Genomic DNA, 20,354 nt, shown 5'->3' with positions numbered 1-20,354 from the left:
TTTAGTGCTCTTCTGTTCATCCTAATTACTATTGCTTTTTGAGAAATTGGCAAAGACAAGCAAGGCTATCTTGTTCGGTGAGGTTTTTTTTTTTTCCCCCCCACTTTAATGAGAAGAACCCCCATTTCTGTCAGATGACTGAGGGAAAAAAGGGATCAAAGGAACCTTACTGAGGGGCTGAATGTGATCTCTCAAGCAAAGCTAAAATCTACCCCCAGGAAATTCCAGCTTAAATGAGAAACTGGAACTGAAAATGCAACCTATCTTAGAACCGGCTGCCTGGAAAACATTTGTCATCTAGACAAGCAGTGAGAAAAATTAAATGAGAAACCTGTCAAAAAGTAGGAAAAATGAAGATCTGATTTTCCTGGTGCTTTACCTGTTTTAGTAGGCACTGTTTGCCTTACTCTCTAAGGATGTATTGTCTTCCTATGCTTGAGAAAAAGAATTCACATGATTAATGATGTTCAAAAGCCCTAGAAAACCTATAAAATAACAATATTAATAAGTTGGAACTGAAAAATAAGTAGCAATTGAGTAAAACCTACAGTCTCTCCAAAGGATTTTTTGTAACAGGAAGCCCCTGGAGTCAATCCAAAACTGACCTAAAAAGACCATTTAATAGCAACAGAAAATAGAATGTAAACACACACACACCAGGGAGTTAGCTAAAAGAAAGTTTAAGAACACATCTTGTCTGTATTGCAAATATGACAGCATTTGTTTTATACCTCTCAACAGTTGTCACAGAAACACTTTTCTACTTGTTAATATTCATTGATTCCCCAACACTAGATCCCTCTAATCTTCAATCCATAATTTGGATGGAGGAAAGGGATGTAGCAGAGAGCTCATGCATTATTGTTTGTACTCTACATTTTTGGGATCAAAATTTCTTGGAAATTTTATTTTAGCTTTATTTGGTTTTCATAATAGTCTCCTCTTCCAAGTATAACTGCTAAGAAATAGTGAAATCTATACTTTGATGATGATGATGATAGCTACCATGTATTAGCTACTACTTGCCCAGGCACTTGCTAGGCATGTTAATCATTAAAACAAGCCCATAAAGTAGGTTCTATTCATAGTAATAAGGATGAAGCTGAGTCTTGGAGAGGTTACAATTTCCCTAGAAAGGTCAGAATTCCAACCTGAGCCTGGCTGGTCCAGGCTTAAGAGTCTGTGCTCTTAAGCATTCATCCACACTGGTTCCTTCCTTTAAAAAGAAAGATTTGAGCCGGCCATGGTAGCTCATGCCTGTAATCCCAGCACTTTGGGAGGCTGAGGTGGGTGGATCACCTGAGGCTAGAAGTTCGAGGGCCAATGCGGTGAAACCCTGTCTCCACTAAAATACAAAACTTAGCTAGGTGTGGTGGCAGGCACCCATAACCCCAGCTATTCAGGCAGCTGCGGCTTGAACCCAGGAGGCGGAGGTTGCAAGACAAGATTGTACCACTGCACTCCAGCCTGGGCAACAGAGTGAGACTCTGTCTGAAAATAAAAAAATAAAAAAAAATAAACAGAATACATATATATATATATATATATATATATAATTTTGTTATTTTTTAGATGAAGTCTCACTCTGTAGCCCAAGCTGAAGTGCAGTGGCCTGATCCGATTTTGGCTCACTGTAACCTCTGCCTCTGGGGCTTAAGCAATTCTTGTGCCTCAGCCTCCCCAGTAGTTGGGACCTACGCGCTACCACACCCAGCTAATTTTTTGTATTTTAGTAGAGACGGGGTTTCATCATGTTCCCCAGTGTGGTCTCAAACTCCTGATCTCAGGCGATCTGCCTGCCTTGGCCTCCCAAAGTGCTGAAATTACAGGCATAAGCCACTGCACCTGGCAAGAAAAGATTCTTTTTATTCTATTCTAAAAATACAATGCTCACCAAGTTGGCAGTGGAAAAAAAGGAGGCAAAAAGAAATAAGAAAACGAGATAATTTAAAAAGTGGTCAACTTAGGCTGAATATGGCAGCTCCCACCTGTAACCCCAATGCTTTATGAGGACATGCAGGAAAGATCTCTTGAGTTCAGAACAGCCTGGACAACATAACAAGACCCCATGTCTACAAAAAAATTACAAATTAGCCGAGTGTAGTGGCACATGCTTGTAGTCCCAGCTACTTAGGAAGCTAAGGCAGGAGGATTGCCTGAGCCTATGAGTTTGAGGCTACAGTGAGCTATGATCACCTCCACTGCTCTCCAGCCTAGGACAACAGAAAGAGGTCCTGTCTCTAAAATAATAATAATCATAACAAACAGTCAAGTTAAAGCTTGCAGTCTGTAGACTACCTTCATAGCTAAAAGATGAGGCAGTGTTTGGCATATCCAAGTTTAGGGCTGGTGGAGATTTCTGTGACTCCTCAAAATCTAGTCAATCCATCAGCATGCAAGGACCCGCAATGCCTTGGGGAGAGATGATTTCCAAAATGACAGCTTCACCAAATACTCATATTTAAATCATTAAGTGTCCACGAAACAGAATTACCTTCTCTAGAAAACAGGAAGAAAAGTTTGTCAATGAATACCCGTTTACTTTCTCTTGCAAAAACTCACTGGACTATGTCATTGGGATGGATATTTCGAAATTCACTGTACTACCCTGAAGATGGATATTATCAAAACCCAGAAAATAACAAGTGTTAGTGAGGATGTGGAGAAACTGGAAATCTCGCACACTGCTGGCAGGAATATAAAGGGATACGGCTGCTATTTGTAATGTCACTAGGATGCTATGCCATGACTACTCCCTTAGTATATATATAAGGTAGGAGTTGTTTTTTTTTTTTGAGACAGGTTCTCACTGTGATGCCCAGGGTGGAGAGCAGTGGCAGGATCACAGCTCACTGCAGCCTCAACCTCCAGGACTTAAGCAATCCTCCCACCTCAGCCTCCTGAGTAACTGGGACCACAGGTGCTCACTGCCACACACAGCTATTTTCTTTTTTTTTTTTGTAGAGATGAGGTCTCACTATATTGCCCCGGCTGGTCTTGAACTCCTGGGTTCAAGTGATCCTCCTGCCTCAGCCTCCCAAAATGTTGGGATTACAGACATGAGTCACTGAACCCGGCCACCCTTAGTATATTAAAAGACTGAAGGTCAAGGTATCTCCATTAGCTAACGAGAACTGACATCCCCTTCCATCCAACCACACACTGTCCTGCCTGTATGCCACAAGCGCCACCCAGTTGCAGGTCCACTAAACACAGTCCTTGCCTTCAGAGTTTACTTTTGATGGGGGAAGACAGAAAATAATAATTCAGCACATGAATATACACTATGTCAGATAGCTGAGAAGAAGAAAATACATAGCAGGCAGCTGTGTTATATTTCAACTAAGACAGACGTGTGTTAAGTTAAAGAACTTGACGTGTGTTATTCTGAAAAGAATTCCTGTGCAAAGACAGGCCTGGGCTCCGAAAACAATCCCTGACTTATTTGTCCCGTGACAAACTTAAAGGAAATCTGTAACAAGATCTAAGAAATTCCAAGTATACCCGAAACAGATTTGCTATCATGTTTATTTATATTTCAACCCCTTTGAAGTGCATTTTCAAAATACCGTGTGTTTGCGAGGGAAGTCTGTGACATCTGCTCTCTGTGGCTGCTCCTGCATTTTCCTTTTCCTAAGGATGTGGGGGCAAGAGTGGGTGGGGGTGGCTGCAAGGGCTGAAGCTGAGGAATAAGCAAGGGCAAGCATTTTGCTCACCAGGTAGGATTTGTCCATGCCTAGTGATTTGGGCAAACAATTACTAGGCTTCACTCACTTAGAGCAATGAGAGGAGTACAGTTCCTTCCCAGCACTGCAGCTTTCTAATGAGGAAAAGCAGCATTCCCCTGCAAGATGTGTGACCTAGAAAACGGATCACTCGCTCGGTTCAGCAACTTCTCAATGACAGTGTTTCCTGACCCTCGAAGCCCACAGGACCCCTGCGGCTTATTCAGGGCCCTAGTCCTTAATGACTGCTAACAGGGAGCGGGACCTACCTAGACACCTGCAGATTTTAAACAAGAATCCAAGGTGAGTTTAATGATAAGTATATGAAACCCTGAAACATAGATTTCCAAACAAAGAAAACAATAAAAAATGTATGAAAAGGAGTAACTTCTGAAAGCAAATCTACATCATGACTGACACACACCGCAGGCAAATGGCCATTATGGGGGCTTCCCCTTGCATTCCAAGTGAGGCCAAAAGGAACTGGAGGGCTGAGAGTGAGGGGGTTATCTGATTTATGCCTCAAAGCATTGCTCTGACTGCTGTGTGACCACTGGGCTGGGGGAAGCCACAGCTGAGCACAGGAGTAGACGGCCAGCTCCTAGATTACTCACTTTGAGTGGGTATTCAAGTTGGGTCAGAGTGACCATGTACAGGAGTGAGGAAGGTGAATCTACTTTGAGGGTGGAACCCCAGACTTGCTGAGGAATTGGATATGCAATGTAAGAGGAAGAGAGTCAAGAATGACTTTGAGTGTTGGGACCTGACAACTCCAAGGACAGAGCTGCCATCAACAAAAGGGAGAAGATGGCAGCTGGTACAGGTTTTGAAAAAGGGAGTAATAGGCACTGAGCTGAGGTGCGTTGAGTTTGACATGCCCAACACACATCTTTGGGCAGATGCTGAGCCGGTAGGGGCTCGCTGGAGCAGTTTGGGCTGGAGCTAGAAGCTTCGGAGTGGCCGGAGTCTAGACAGTTGTGCTGGATTAACTAATGTCCCCCGCGAACACACGACCACTCGGGACCTCAGAATATGGCCTTATTTGGAAATAGAGTCTTTCCAGATTTCATTAAAGATCTCAAAATGAAATCCCACCCTGGACTTAGGGTGGGTCCTAAATCTAACCACTGGTATCTTTATGAGAGAATGGCAGAGGAAGGTCTGAGACACAGAGATGCAGAGAAGGCCGCAGAGAAGGCCACAGGAAGACACAGGCGGGAAGAGGAGCCGTGAGGCCAACAAGACATGGAAAGGAACACTGGAGCTGCCAGGAGCTGGAAGAGGCACAGAAGGATTCTTCCCAAGAACCTGGGAGCACAGCCCTGCCTACACCTTCATTCCAGACTTCTGGCTTCCAGGACTGTAGGAAAATACATTTCTGTTGTTTTAAGTCCCCTGACAATCCCAGGAAATGAATACAATGCCTTCAGTGGAATCACTTAGGAGACGTAGTGTGGAGAAAAAAGAGGTTGAAAGACTGAGTTCTAGGACATTGCAAGGTTTAACCACAGGGCAAATGAGGAGCTGGCTGGTGAGGGGGAAGGAAGAGCAGAGAACAGTGTCCCAGAAACCAACTGAGGAAAATGTGCCATGGGGGAGTGAGACCCACGGCAGCAGACCCCGCTGGTGGGCACCTAGGAAGACGCTGAGAGATGGGTGCCCTTTGGATGTAGTGTCCCGAGGGTCGCTGCTGACTTGCACCGCTAGGGTCGAGTGGTGGGAGGTTCAAGAGGGGGCAGGTGGGGGAGAACCGAGGAAACTGAGCATAGTCCTGCAAGCACTTTTGTCATCAGCGGGAGGAGACATCTGGAGGCTGAGGTAGCTGGAGAGGGATGTAGGGGAAAGTGAAGGCTTTACTTTGATTTCTATAGAAAGTGCAGAAGTGAGGGAAAATGCTAATGCAGAATTTCTAGAACAATGTCTTGAAACAGCAAGAGAGCACAGGACCCGGTGCATGTTGGGGCTCTTGACTGATAGCTTCTCCTGTCTCAGGGAAAGAGACAGCAGGGAATCCACAGAGAGAGAGGCATGCAGGGGAAGGTTTGAGGGCAGAGAAGGGGAAGATGGGCCATTGTTTCTAGCAGGCAGTGAGAGGGAGTGGACTGGGCACATGCTGGGGTTCACGAGGCTCCTCAGGCTGGTGCTCTTGAACTGGAAATGCAGAAAGCTGCTAGGTACCTCAGTGCAGGTCACAGCTGTTGTGTGGACATGGGGGCAAAATAGGTGAAGGGTTGGACTTCCATAGGGCTGGGATTTTGCCAGGTGCCTATGACATGGGGGAGGGGCAATGAGTGTCTCCAAGCTAGGGGAGGAGAGAAGAGAAGCAGGAGCGGAGGGGAGGTAGGGACAGGCAGGTTCAAGGGACAGGAAGTACTGGCAAGAGGCTGAGGCTGTAGGGGCTGGAGCACTGGAGGGTGAGCAGACAAAAGGGAGGTGATGGCTGAAGTGGAAACGATCAAATGAAGCAAAAGGTAGCGGAACTGGTCAGCCTGCAGAGTGGCTTGAGGGGAGAGGACAGTCTTGGAGGGGAGGAAGTCAAGACACAGACAAGCTGGCATTTGAAGGTGGGGATGGCTACAAATGATGGAACGATGACAGGACTGTGCTGGGAACAGCAAGCCAGCCGGAGCTGAGAACAGCAAGGAGGAGGAGTGGTCAGGGATCCAAGGACCACAGCTGAGAGATGAGTCAGACTGGCACAGTCCGATGGCATGGACTCCAAAGCTGGGGGTCCTGGGTTGGGAAGGTAGAAGGTCTGGAAATGGTAAAGAAGATCGAGCCGTACAGCTCCTTGTAATGCATCAAAGATACTTCAGCACACCATTGGTCCCACTGACAATACTACAGGTTGAACATACCTATTCCAAAAACCCAAAATCCAAATTGCTCCAAGATTCAAAGCTTTTTGAAATGGTTAATCAGTAAGTATAGTGCAAATATTCCAAAATCCAAGGATAAAAAAAAACAAAAAACAAAAACCCAAATCTGAAGTACTTCTGGACCTAAGCATTTTGAATAAGAGATACTCAACCTGAAGTATAAATGTAATCTTAATAACCATGCAAGTAGTTGGCTCTGTAACATCTAACATTGCCAGGTAATGATGTTACATACACTGGGGGCACCGGGCGGATAATGAACAAGAGCTGGAAATCCTGACTTTGTGAAGAATCTGCCAGCCCATCACCCTGGGAACTCCAGCATCAACCTCTGCCAGCAGGTGCTGAGAAAGGGCTCTGTTCAGTGCCCAGGGAGAGGCCATGAGAGGCCCTGCATGACACTGGGGGAGGACAAACCTGTTCAGTTGTGGGTTTTTTTTCCCTCCAAATTAAGCGGAATGCATCTGCCATTGGCTTCAATGTCAAATACTTCACTTAGAGTTTCTCATTCCTCCTGGTGTTCTTTACGCCAACAGGAATGTGAAACAAAGGGGCACTTTGTTTTTCCCACAGGCCCAGATACTTATATTCCACATCCTTCTTCTTTTCTCACTTTTACTTCAACCAATGAGGTAAGTTTTGTGCATGAAAGTAAACCCATAGATAGAGGAAGGGGAAGAAGACAATACTATACGGTTAAATACTCCTGAATAACGACTCAGAAAACCTTTTTTTTTGAGACAGACTCTTGCTCTGTTGCCTGATCAGGCTGGAGTGCAGTGGTGTGATTTTGGCTCACTGCAAGCTCTACCTCCTGGGTTCCTGTCATTCTTCTGCCTCAGCCTCCCAAGTAGCTGGGACTACAGGTGCCTGCCACCATGCTCTGCTAATTTTTTGCATTTTTTAGTAGAGATGGGGTTTCACCGTGTTAGCCAGGATGGTCTCAATCTCCTGACCTCGTGATCCGCCCCCCTCGGCTTCCCAAAGTGCTGGGATTACAGGCATGAGCCACTGTGCCCAGCCAGAAAACCTTTTTAAAAGCATGTGTTCTGGCAGGGCACGGTGGCTCACACCTATAATCCCAATACTTTGGGAGGCCGAGGTGGGAGGATTGCTTGAACCCAGGAGTTCAAGACCAGCCTGAACAACATAGTGAAACCCTATCTCTACATTTAAAAAAAATTTTTAAACACACAAAAAGTATGTTCTTCCAGTTACTCATTCAGAGCTGTATGAAACAGAGAATAAACAATTTGTTTTAAACTGAATATAGTCAATCCCATTTCAAGTGGCCAATATAGTCATCCAACAAGCATTTTTGAGCATCTACTGTATATAAGGCACTGCACTAAGTGCTGGGGATAAAAAGGTAAACAAGAACTTATCAAAACATTCAAATTGCAGTACATGCTATGGAAGAAATGGGTGGGGGCCGAGACTGAGGAGAATGGAGTAAGCAGGAGTTGGGATGGAACTGCTTCAGAAGGAAGGTCAAGGAAGGCGTCTCTTGATAAGAGGTGTGGTGTAGCTCAGAACAAAAGGTGGCAGCTTCTAGGAAGTGGGCTCTGGAGAGGCACTGGGATAGGGAAGAGTGGTAGGCTCAGTGCTGAAGTATCAGTCACATGCACAGGTGTTGGGAGTCTCTGTGGGGGTAGTTGGAACCCACTGAATGGAGCTGAGCAGGGATGCAAAACCATCCAGTCTATAAGATTCACAGAGACCGAGAATAGCACAGGGGTGGCCAGGGGCTAGCAAGTGGCTATGGGGAGCTGCCATTGAGTGGGCACAGAGTTTCTCTCTGGGAAGATGAAAGAGTTCTGCAGGTGGATGTTGGTGATGGTTTCACAACAATGTGAATGTTCTTACTGCCAACAACCATAGACTTAGACATGGTTAAAATGGTGTAATTTGTGTTTATTTTACCACCACAATTTTATTTTATTTTTATTTTTATTTTTTTGAGACGGAGTCTTGCTCTGTCGCCCAGGCTGGAGTGCAGTGGCTGGATCTCAGCTCACTGCAAGCTCCGCCTCCCGGGTTTACGCCATTCTCCTGCCTCAGCCTCCCGAGTAGCTGGGACTACAGGCGCCCGCCACCTCGCCCGGCTAGTTTTTTGTATTTTTTAGTAGAGACGGGGTTTCACTGTGTTAGCCAGGATGGTCTCGATCTCCTGACCTTGTGATCCGCCCGTCTCGGCCTCCCAAAGTGCTGGGATTACAGGCTTGAGCCACCGCGCCCGGCCCACCACAATTTTAAAAAGGCAAAAATTTTAAAACCGTCCAATTGGCCGGGCGCGGTGGTTCAAGCCTGTAATCCCAGCACTTTGGGAGGCCGAGACGGGCGGATCACGAGGTCAGGAGATCGAGACCATCCTGGCTAACACGGTGAAACCCCGTCTCTACTAAAAATACAAAAACTAGCTGGGCGAGGTGGCGGGCGCCTGTAGTCTCAGCTACTTGGGAGGCTGAGGCAGGAGAATGGCGTAAACCGGGAGGTGGAGCTTGCAGTGAGCTGAGATCCGGCCACTGCACTCCAGTCCGGGCGACAGAGCAAGACTCCGCCTCAAAAATAAATAAATAAATAAATAAATAAATAAATAAATAAAACCGTCCAATTGTCCCTGCCTACTTTGTGGACCCTGGAAAGAGGGTAGCCAAAGAGACAGGAGGGAGGCCCATTAGGAGCAGGGCTGCCTGGGAAGACAAATGGGCACCCTTCTGTTAAAAACTATTGTTTATCCAAAATCCAAATTTGACTGTATACCTTGAATTTCTTCTGTTTGTCAAGCTGGACAACACCAGTTAAGAAGCAACTGTGGGGCCAGGCACGGTGGCTCACGCCTGTAATCCCAGCATTTTGGGAGGCCAAGACAGGCGGATCACGAGGTCAGGAGATTGAGACCACCCTGGCTAACACAGTGAAACCCCATCTCTACTAAAAATACAAAAAAAAATTAGCCGGGTGCAGTGGCGGGCACCTGTAGTCCCAGCTACTGGGGAGGCTAAGGCAGGAGAATGGCGTGAACCCGGGAGGCGGAGCTTGCAGTGAGCCGAGATCACGCCACCTGCACCACTCTAGCCTGGGCGACAGAGCAAGACTCCGTCTCAAAAAAAAAAAAAAAAAAAAAAGAAGCAACTGTGGGGCATGATGGTGTGTGCTGGTAATCCCAGCTACTTGGGAGGCTGAGGTGGGAGGATGGCTTGAGCCCGGGAGCTCTGGGATGCAGTGTGCTATGCCCATCCGGTGTCTGCACTAAGTTCGGAATCAATATGGTGACTCCCGGGAGCGGAGGACCTCTAGGTTGGTTAAGAAGGGGTGAATCGGCCCAGGTCAGAAGCGGAGCAGGTCAAAACCCCTGTGCTTAGGAGTAGTGGCATTATGCCTGTGAATGGCCACTGCACTCCAGCCTGGACAACATAGCGAGACCCTGTCTCAAAAAACAAAAAGTAGCAACTGCAATAGTGCAGATGAGAGACAATGGTGACCTGGAGGAGGAAGATCTATCTTGGAAGAAGAAATGAGAGGACTTGCTTATGAGTGAGGAGGGCTGGGCAGACCGTTGGCTGAGAAAGCCATGGCTCAGGGGGACCCTGTGTGGCCACCTCCTGGGGACTGTGGCCTGCCTAGGTGGAATGCCGCCTGTGCACATGGGCTCTGAGCCCTGCTGAGGCAGGGCCTCTGGAGGGCTGTCAGCTGCAGGCCTCATCTCCAAGGAACAGGTCTTGCTGTGGGGAGGGGATGAGGCCAGGAGGCAGCAACTGTGGCAGGAGCTCTGTTGGGGACTTCCGCACCAGGGTAGGTGGCCCTCCGGCAGCCCTGGAGATGCTGTGGCATCCCTCTGAGCCTTGGGCAGGGTGTCAGGCTGCTGCTTGGCAGAGAGGAGCTGCCTTAGAAACCATACCAAGGAACCCAGACACATCATTTCCTGGGGTGACACAGAATCAGGGTGAGATCTGCAGAGCTGTGCTGGGTGGAGGCCTGAGATCCGGACCTCAGTGAAACCTGGGGAAACGCATTCCAGGCACCAAACTGACCTCAGAATATACATGTAAGTCAAACTGGTCTTAATTGGGGCAAGGGCTACTTTTGGTGACTCAGTTTTTAAATGCTTCTCATTGTGTTTCACAAAGCCCCACGAGCTGCATAGCTACAGACACAAACGCTTCCAGCACATGTTCCGAGGGTGGGCGAAGAATGCTGCGTTTCTACAGCAGTCTACAAAACCATATATTTTAAAAAATCAATAATTTAAGTTCCTCTCTCAGTAATTTTATTTCATTTTATTCCATCACAGAAGAAGGCCAGTATGAACCTACTTTAAAAAATAAGAATGAGGCCGGGCACGGTTGCTCACGCCTGTAATCCCAGCACTTTGGGAGGCTGAGGTGGGCGGATCACCTGAGGTCAGGAGTTCAGGACCAGTCTGGCCAACATGGTAAACCTTATCGCTACTAATAATACAAAAATTAGCTGGGCGTGGCACACGTTTGTGATCCCAGCTACTCGCAGGCTGAGGCAGGAGAATTGCTTGAGCCTGGGAGGCGGAGGTTGCGGTGAACCGAGATCGTGCTATTGCACTCCAGCCTGGGTGACAAGAGTGAAACTCTGTCTCAAAAAAAGAAAAAGAATGAGAAGTGCACGGTTCCATTTAAGTACAAAGAGAAATCACATTTTTTTCAAGAATGAGGTGTGCTAAGTGGTGAGGGAGGCATGGAGAGAAAAGCGGCAGCAGAGGAGAAAGAAAAAGAGGAAGAGGAGTCAGCCAGGGCTAGGGAGAAGGCTGTGCAGGCAGAGAACAGGGTTCTAGGAATCAGGAAGAGGGAGAGAGGCCGAGGGCTTGGCTTCCACCCAAACCATGTCACTCAGAAGGGTCCGGTCAGGTTCTCAAAGACTTCCCTGTCACAAAGTCCCGTGGCAGTTTCCCTGTTGTCTGACTGCGTGTCAGAACTCCCTGTCACCTGAGCTGCAACCCCACCTCCTCCTTATAGGCCACTGTGCTTCTGTCCCCAGCCTACTCTCTGACTTGTCCCCCTCAGCCCTTTCTTTGGGGTCTGTCTGGGGCTGTCCTCTGTCCCTTCCCACACTCTCTAGGGGGCCTCATCCAACCCCTATTTATATGACTGTCTGCAGCGCCAGCCTCCCTGAAGCCTCTAGCCCCAGACCCCTAGACTAAAACACCTGTCCATGCTAGCTGCCCATCTGTAGCTGATGTTTCATGGCACTTCAAACCCAGTATAGCAAAACTAATTTCATTAGCCACCTCAACCCCGTGCCCGCAATGGCGGTCCTCAGTTGCCCCACGCACATTCCTTCTCTATTTCTATGTGCCTCTGATAGGGAACACTGACCTCGCTCAGGCCCATCCTCCCTCCCTCATCCCTGGACTCTAGCTTTCACCCCTTCTAATCATTTTTGTATACGGTGGCTGGGGCAATTTTTAAAGAACAAGTCTCATCCTATCACATTCCTGCTGAAATGCTCAGTCGATCCCCATTATCCCCAGGCAACTCACCTCAGTTTCATAACTCAGGCCTCACACCTGCTTCAGGGGCAGCACCAGGAAAGCCACTTGGTTGAGAGGTTTAATTATCTCCGCACTTGGGCTGAACTCCTTCGGGTGCTTCTTGGCTTTAGTGAAGGGGTGGGGAGAGGGCCTAAGAATCTAGCTCTGAATTGAAAAAGCTCAGAATAAGTCCTGTCCATTTCAGGGTATACCCTTTAGACACAAGCTCTGTTTGCTTTTGTTTTGTTTTTTTAGAGGCAGGGTCTTGCTCTGTCACCTAGGCTGGAGTGCAGTGTGCGTGATCATAGCTCACTTGAGCCTCAACTTCCCAGGTTCAATTGATCCTCTCGTCTCAGGATCCTGAGTAGCTGGGATTACAGGCACGACCATCACGCCTGGCTAATTTTTTTTTTTTTTTTGGTAAAGATAGGAGTCTCACTGTGTTGCCCAGGCCGGGCTCAAACTCCTGGCCTCAAGCAACCCTCGCACTTCAGCCTCCCAAAGTGCTGGGATTACAGGCATATGCCGGGCAGAGACAAGCTCTGGGCTAGAATGCAAACTCTCCCATTCCTTTTCCATCTCACCTATCCTGGTCTCAGTTTTAAAAAACAAAACAAAAACAGCAACAAACACAGTAATAAAACAAAATCTTAGAAGCATGAAAAGCTGAGAACTCTGTGATTCTCCAATAGTCAAAATAGACCAATTTCTATAAAGAACACCTTGGTGTGTTGAAGGAGAACAGAGGTAACATGAATACATATTACAGTAAATACAAAAAGCATCCACTAATGACTAAAAGGCATACTTTGACTAAAAGGGTAAAACTAAGTCTTGTTGAAACTATTTGCTGAGTACAAGCATTTTTATTTTGTAGAGATACATTTTTTAAACTAGAGTTATCTACAAAACAGTTTACTCTTCCACAACTCAGAGTGAACAGGCCAATTTTTTTTTTTTTTGAGATGGAGTTTTGCTCTTATTTGGAGTGCAGTGGCACGATCTTGGCTCACTACAACCTCCGCCTTCTCGGTTCAAGCGATTCTCCTGCCTCAGCCTCCTCAGTAGCTGGGATTACAGGCACACACCACCACACCCAGCTAACTTTTGTATTTTTAGTATAGACAGGGTTTCACCATGTTGGCCAGGCTGGTCTCGCACTACTGACCTCAGGTGATCCACCCACCTTGGCCTCCCAAAGTGCTGGGATTACAGCCATGAGCCACTGTGCTGGGCCTAGTTTCCTTAAGGTCCATGTCTCTCAGAGTGCCCCCCAAGTTGTTCTCTCCATATACCCCCACTTGCACCCCCATGTACTCCTTTTCTGTGCCCTTATGCACCAGGTTCCTACAACTGAAGACCCATCCCTGCATCCACACCTCTTCCCAAGCTAGCAGGGCTAATCTTGGCTCTCAGGGTCACCTCCTCCAGAAAGCCCACCTTCTGCCTCCTAGCCCACCCTACTACGCTCCCTTCTCCTCCATGTATTCTGAAAGTAGCATGTGGTGCCTGCTTTGACAGCCCTTGCCGTATCCCGGGGCTGTACCTTGTCTTTTCCTGCAACTTACCTGCCCCCAGTTCCATACCATGTGCCCTTTGCTCATCCCTCCTGACACAGTGCCTGGCTGTGCTTAGGACAGGTGTGTGGGTGAAAGGGAGGGGGCCACACCAAGAGGGTGAAGGGGGTTCAGGGAGAGCAAGCCATGTGCTGGAGACAAAGGTCAGCTGGAATTTACCCTCCACTGCTCCCTTCAAAATGCTTTCTTTCCTTCCTTCTTCTTCTCTTTTTTCTTTTGAGATGGAGTCTCACTATGTCACTCAGGCTGGAGTGCAGTGGCATGATCTTGGCTCACTGCAACCTCTGCCTCCTGAGTTCAAGTGATTCTCCTACCTCAGCCTTCAGAGTAGCTGGGATTACAGGCACGCACCACCAAGCCCGGTTAATTTCAAACTGCTTTCATCTCCACTTTTGAACTGTGACCAGCTGGTGATAAACTCTGCTGACTCCTAAACCACTTCAGTTCAATTCTAGCCTTGCAAGCTTCCATGATGAGTACCTAAAGAGAATAGTATTTTGTGACTTACTGTAGCACTCACCAGAAATTGCCACCTCTGGTCAAAGTAACATTAAGATAAGAGACAGATCTTGCCTTCAGGCCAAAAGCGCCACCACCTTCGACATACACTAACCCAAAGCTTCCCAATCAAATTTAAAACAAAAATAAATTCTGCCTTATTTCCTATTTTAACAGCCAGTCTTGATTCCTCTTGCTTAAATATGCAAAACAGCCCCATCCCTACCTTAACAACAACAAAAAAAGAGTTCTTGTTTCATACTATTTTTAAATGACAGTTTCCTACTCCTTTGGCTTTTTCAGAAGGAAACTGCATATGATCCACTTTTGCAATTCTGACAGTAACTCTAGTTTCATTTGTCCATTTTCTAAGTTTTCATGGTCAAAGTTTAAGCTGAAAACATAACACTCATTATTCAAAAAAGATAAATAGAGCATTTAAGTGCCCAACATGTGGGTACTGCATTAACGTGATATATTTGTGTTCCTTTATTTAGAGTAATGTTAAAATCTTATATCAATGTCATCTGCATAGCCTCAGAATCATTAGTTGCAACTTCTGGTGACGATTCACATAGATAGTCTAAATAGAAGGAGAGGTCCCTAGTCATGGAATATTGGAACTGAGGCTGTGGGAAACCTAACCTGTGCCTCCCATCTCAAAGATGAGGACACTGGGGCCCACAAAGTGATTTTCCCCACGCAGAAGCAGGTTTTCCGGTTCTTGGCTCTGATTTCTCCATCATTAACATCATCTAGGCTCCATTTAAAAAATCACAGCAACATTTCTCAAATTCTGAGAAAGAGCTAATCACCAGTTTTGTTAACATTTGTATACTGAGAAAGCTCCAAGCGATGCCCACTCAGGGACCACCACATCCTGACCACTATGTGGCCCCTGTATCCAGAGCGGCACCCGGCTCAGATTCCTCTATGAAATTCACGGCACCCGGCTCAGATTCCTCTATGAAATTCATGAATGCCTTCTTCAGTGCTGGCTGTTTTTCTCTCTAAGGAAGCTCTTGTGCTTGAAAGAGTGATTGGGAATGTATAGGCCTCAGTAAGAGTCATGTATGAGAATTTCCACATGGAGGGGAGATTATATGTGGAGTGGGGAGCAGATCTGGTCTCCTGGTTAAACCACAAACCACGTCAATCCTGCGGCTTCCACTTGCCATCACATCTGACTCGACATCTCAATGCAACTCTCCTTCCAGTTTAAGTGAACTAAACAGGAGGACGCTATCAATCAAAGGTTATTACTAATAAAAGCTTTGAAGATAAAGCAGATGATTCACTGAGATTATAGCCTTGAGGTGGAATATGAGCATCTAACACATCTCTTACGTTCCAGACAAAGAGACAGAAGAAGAGACTCACTTTGGATGGTATTGGCAAATATTCTAGAAACCTCCCCCCTCTAGACCCTTCAAGCCTGATTTACCACCAACATACTGGTGAATTTCAACCAAGAGATATTACAAGGGATTCCAAATCTATACACTGTTTTCTCAGTAGCTACAACTATGAGGATGTGCTCAGAAAGCTCTGCTGTTAAAAGGCCCTCCTACTCAAAAAGGTCGAGAACTTCCTAGACAGAGTTTTCCTACCTTCCTTATTTTACCAATTTCCACTTTAAAATGTGGCTTTAAATTTAATACTGGGGGCAAAATATACCTTGAGCATAACCTCTACCTTGGCAATAAAGACTTTTGAGGTGGAAAAAGCTAAAGAAAACATTAATTTTGATGGTCAAAATCCATAACGGGGAAAATGCATATCACAGTAGTGTTGAGTACAAAATGACCATAGCAGCAACTGTAACCAGGAGACAACAACAGGCTGCAGAGGAAAGAATCAGTTATCTTGAGTCAGAAGTCCCTGGATCAAGTCCCAGCAATGCTGCATACTAGCTCGGTAACCTCGGACAAGTCCAAGTTCACCTCGTTATCTGTAAGAGGTACTAAACAACAAAATATATGCTTTCAAGGCTGTTGGGTTCAAATTAGATAATGGAGGTGTAAGTGTCGTATCAACCAGAAGAAGCTAAAATAAATGTTACTTGTTGCCATGATAATAACAACAACTCTGATTTTGCAATTTTTTTGTTTTGCTTTGTTTTGTAGATTCTTGCTACGTTGTCCAGGCTGGTCCTGAATTTCTGGCCTCAAGTAATCCTCCTGTTTCAGCCTCCCAAGTAGCTGAGATCATAGGTGCATGCCACTTTTCTCGGCTTGATTTTGCAGTTTTTACTGACTCACAAACAATTGTTTCATTTTTAGTAATTTTTGCACTTCAGAGATACTGCCACCAAAGAGTAATAAATGCTTTGATTCACTTGGTCTGGATTACAAGATGATTTATTTGCTCTCCAAACTGCAAATGTAAATTTTTCACTTCTTTTTCCTTTCAATTTGACAAGTCTATGATTCCATCTCAGCTTCTGATGAAGGAAATCCCCACTGGTTTTAACCCCTTGTCTTTCCAAGCTCATTTTTTCTTCTCTGACATGGGGCCTAAAAGCTGGAAGGGAATTATGCAAAATCTCTCTGCTCTGAAAGTATCAAACTTCCTTTGCAAAGAGGTATTTTCCTATTTCCGCACAAAAAGCACTAAATTGCTTAATTTAATACAAAGAGAAAAGCAACGGGTAAAGCTGCTGTAGTCAGGATTTCTTGATCTATGTTGAATGGGCTATGGATGGTTGGAGAGTGTGGGTTATTACACTTGGGCTCAGACAAGTCTTTCAGAACTCATCCTGCGACAGGAAGTGATGAAATCAGCTCTCACATGAACTGTGAGGCTGTCATGTGCACTAGCCACTTCCTGTCTCAATGGGCAACAGGGGAATGTGGACGGGAAAGTAGGGCATGGGGAAGTGGGTAGTGGGGAGTGGGAAGAAGAGGCCAGATATAGACGGTGGGAAAAGTCCCAACTCTGCCCCTCGCAGTTTCCCTTATTTGTCTAGGGCTGGGATTAAGTAAACTGGGTTATTTCTACTCCCAATGACCAATCTCTCATTGTGAAAATCTGCTGAATTTAACTACCCCCTGTGAACCTTCAATTTCCCAACTCTGATGCTATTGACGAGGGTTATGGAAGACAGCAAGCCGCATCATTATCGCATAGCATACTAACTGTTTAGTTAGAGCTAACACAGCAAATGGACTTCTGTAATTCCTCTTCTGCTTTATCCCTAAATTCCCACCCTAAAGAGTAAAGTGGGGGGAAGGTATAGAAAAGGTTGGATTATCGAAGTATCTGGGCACCAGCTATCTCTGTCACCCTTGGGCAACTTTAATAATACTTACTCTTGTCATGATATTCACTATGGAAAAGTGATAGAGTTAATTAGTGGCACATGATAGAGAAGGAAAGGTAAGATAATGCAGAGACGGCCTTCTTGGCACAGACAGATCGTTTCAGAAAGGTGTCTGAAGGAGGAGGAGGAGCACTGGGCAGCAGTGGTCATCAGTGAGGGCATTCCAGGGGGACAAGGGAGCAGGCGCAGTGAGCAGAAAGTGGAAGTGGAAGGTATCGGATTTCAGGCTGAAGCTGAAGCGTACATGCCCTTCTCCTTGTTGCCAAGAGTAAGACCCCCTTCTCAAATTATCTGTATTATAATAAGAAAAGCCACAGGTACAAGAAGCAGATAATGATTAAGGATGGAGAACAGGTGGTCTCACTAGCGCCACCTTGAGGGAAGGGCTGGGAAAGAGTCTGAGTGAGGTTTGCAGCTTGAGCAAAGATGAACTCAAAAGGAGCCAGTGCTTAGTTGTAAAGAATATGAATTTTGTGCTGAATGAACACACTTAGGGTCCTGCCAGCTGCTGCTGACCCGTGACTCTTCCAGTGACCCTAAGCAGTTCATGCACTTGGGACAGATGTCCCATGGGTTCCACGAAGGGGCCACTGCTAGGAAAGAGACCCTGGACCTGTGAACATGAGCTCACCTAGCATGGGCTGGAATTGGTAAACTGGCTTGGATGGAGACCAGTGGTGCTGCCCTTTATTGCCCCCAGACCCTCCTGTCACCGACGGGCCTCAACCCCATCAGAGTTGACAGGAGAGTCAATGGAAGCCCCTGGAATCCACAGCACAACGGTCACAGTCAATGCCAGGCTCTGTGGTAACCTTTCTCATAAGCTACGAAGGTCTAGAAAGTAACTTCTCCCCCTATTCATTTCTACGTTAGAAAAATTATTCTTCAAAGTAATGGTAGTAATTTACTAAATTAAAGACTCAGCATAGAGGCCTTGACTTGAACCTTAAAAATTTTGACTATGTCAAGATAAAGTCTTATGAGATAAGCCATGCAAAACCCAATACAAAATACCGATGTGACAAAATAAAGTCATTCTCTGGGTATAGTACGTACCCAAATGTGTGTAATTTCTACCCTAAAGAACTGTGGGCACAGATCAGACCCCCAGCAGATGGAATGGCTGTGACCACTCAGGCCCTCCAGGCCATATGTCCCAATGTTCCATAGCTCTGTCCAAGTGTGACAAACCTTTGTTACACTCCCCAAGTCTCTTGACCCATGGGGACACCCAAATCACCACCTGAGTAGAGGGCCTCATTGATCCGTGTAAGTATGACCCAAGTTTATCAGACCTTCTGCTTTCTCCATTTCCTGATCTGTTTTCTACAAGGGTTCCAGAGCTGTGCCCAACCCCACTTATTCCTCTTACTGTAGAGAGGTGGTTTTCAAACTATAGTTCTGGAAACCTTGGAATCCCATGGAGCATCCCAGGGGCCAGCATAGACTTTGAGGACAGGGTTAAAAAGGGAGGGCTGCTGGGTCCTTTCCTTACCCCTCTGTTCCACCACAGCAATTATGCTTCTTTCTTATTAGATGTTGGCATTTCAGGGCACACTTGAATTTCCAACTCAGATGAGGAACCTGTTAGGCTTCCTGAGTCCTGGAGGCGGAGAGGATGCCTGAGCAGTGTGACTCACCCATCACACACCTTTACTGGAAGGATGGGCACTGCCCTCCCTTGGGTTTTCCCAGCTTCCACCAGCAGGCTCTGAGGTGCTTGTGTCCGTGCCAAGCATGTGACACAACAACATCTGTGTTTGATGTGACCCTCAACAACATCTCCTTAAAGTAGGACTTACCATTCTGCTTTATAGGCGAATAAAGTAGCCCAAATAGGTACAGGGCTTCCGAAATTGAAGCGGTATGGCTATCGAGTGGCAGAGCCAGGACACAAACTCCAGTCTCCAGGTTCTAAATGCCAGCTTAGCCCACGATGCTCTATTACAGAACCTGTGTCCAGCCCTACCTTACGTGAGGTGCTTCACCTCTGTACTCATGCATTCCTTGGATCTCATATTCCCAAGAAGGCTGTAGCAATTTCCTAACTAAAAGAGGGTGTGAGGGAAGAAGTGGGAGTAAAAAAGAAAGACTACAGGGACCAGCCTTCCCTAGAACTTCTATAAATCTCTTGCTACATACACTGGGCTTCATGAAACCACCCATTGCCAATACTGAAAAACAAGCAAGCAAATTACTGAACATGACGAATGGACACAATGAAAGTAGTAAAAGTCAGCAGCTGGCATCATTCAAGTGTGCATTTCCTTGATATTTTGGGCACATGGCAGGGCTTCTAGATAACTTGCTTCTGCTCTTAAATACACTTCAGGAAACATGTTATTCCAAAGTAAATAAACAGGCAACTCCTAGACTAGTTCTAAAAATAGTACAAATGAATACTTCACAGAATCCTGATGGCACATCCAATGAGAACGAGCGAGAAGAAGAGTAGCAGGAAAGGGACATAGTTCTTCCGTTTTCAAGAATACGGAAGACTTAAAAGTATGCATACATTCTATTCGTAACTTAAATAAAACGTATGCATCATTTAAAAGCTGCGGTGCTTACATAGTATGGAACTGCCGCTCCCAAATGCTGAGAAAGTGATTGATTCAGCTGCACTGTTTCTATGACTTGTGAAATGAACATAAAGAGGTTGACTCAGCTTATAGAAGATGATATTCAGGTCAAAACTCAACACGTGCACACAATCCGTGTGAATCTCCTATTATTATCTCCAAGAATTGTACCGTGGAAGGTCTTTTTCTCATAACTGCTGCTGGGAAACATTCAACAGAAATTCCTTCTCCCTGGAACAATAACTCCTTCATGAATTTGACGCAGGGA

At 46.1% G+C, this 20,354-nt stretch overlaps 1 protein-coding gene across 7 annotated transcripts in view; it reads right to left on the bottom strand.

Annotated features, from left to right (window-relative positions):
- The window catches only part of LYN (LYN proto-oncogene, Src family tyrosine kinase), a 139,126-nt gene that overhangs the window by 24,449 nt on the left and 94,323 nt on the right, over window positions 1-20,354 (bottom strand). The gene's annotated exons all lie outside the window — the stretch shown is intronic.

This window comes from Piliocolobus tephrosceles, chromosome 7 (assembly GCF_002776525.5).
Source record: "Piliocolobus tephrosceles isolate RC106 chromosome 7, ASM277652v3, whole genome shotgun sequence".
Classification (NCBI taxonomy): Eukaryota; Metazoa; Chordata; class Mammalia; order Primates; family Cercopithecidae; genus Piliocolobus; species Piliocolobus tephrosceles.
This window is presented reverse-complemented; position numbering and strand designations above follow the sequence as displayed.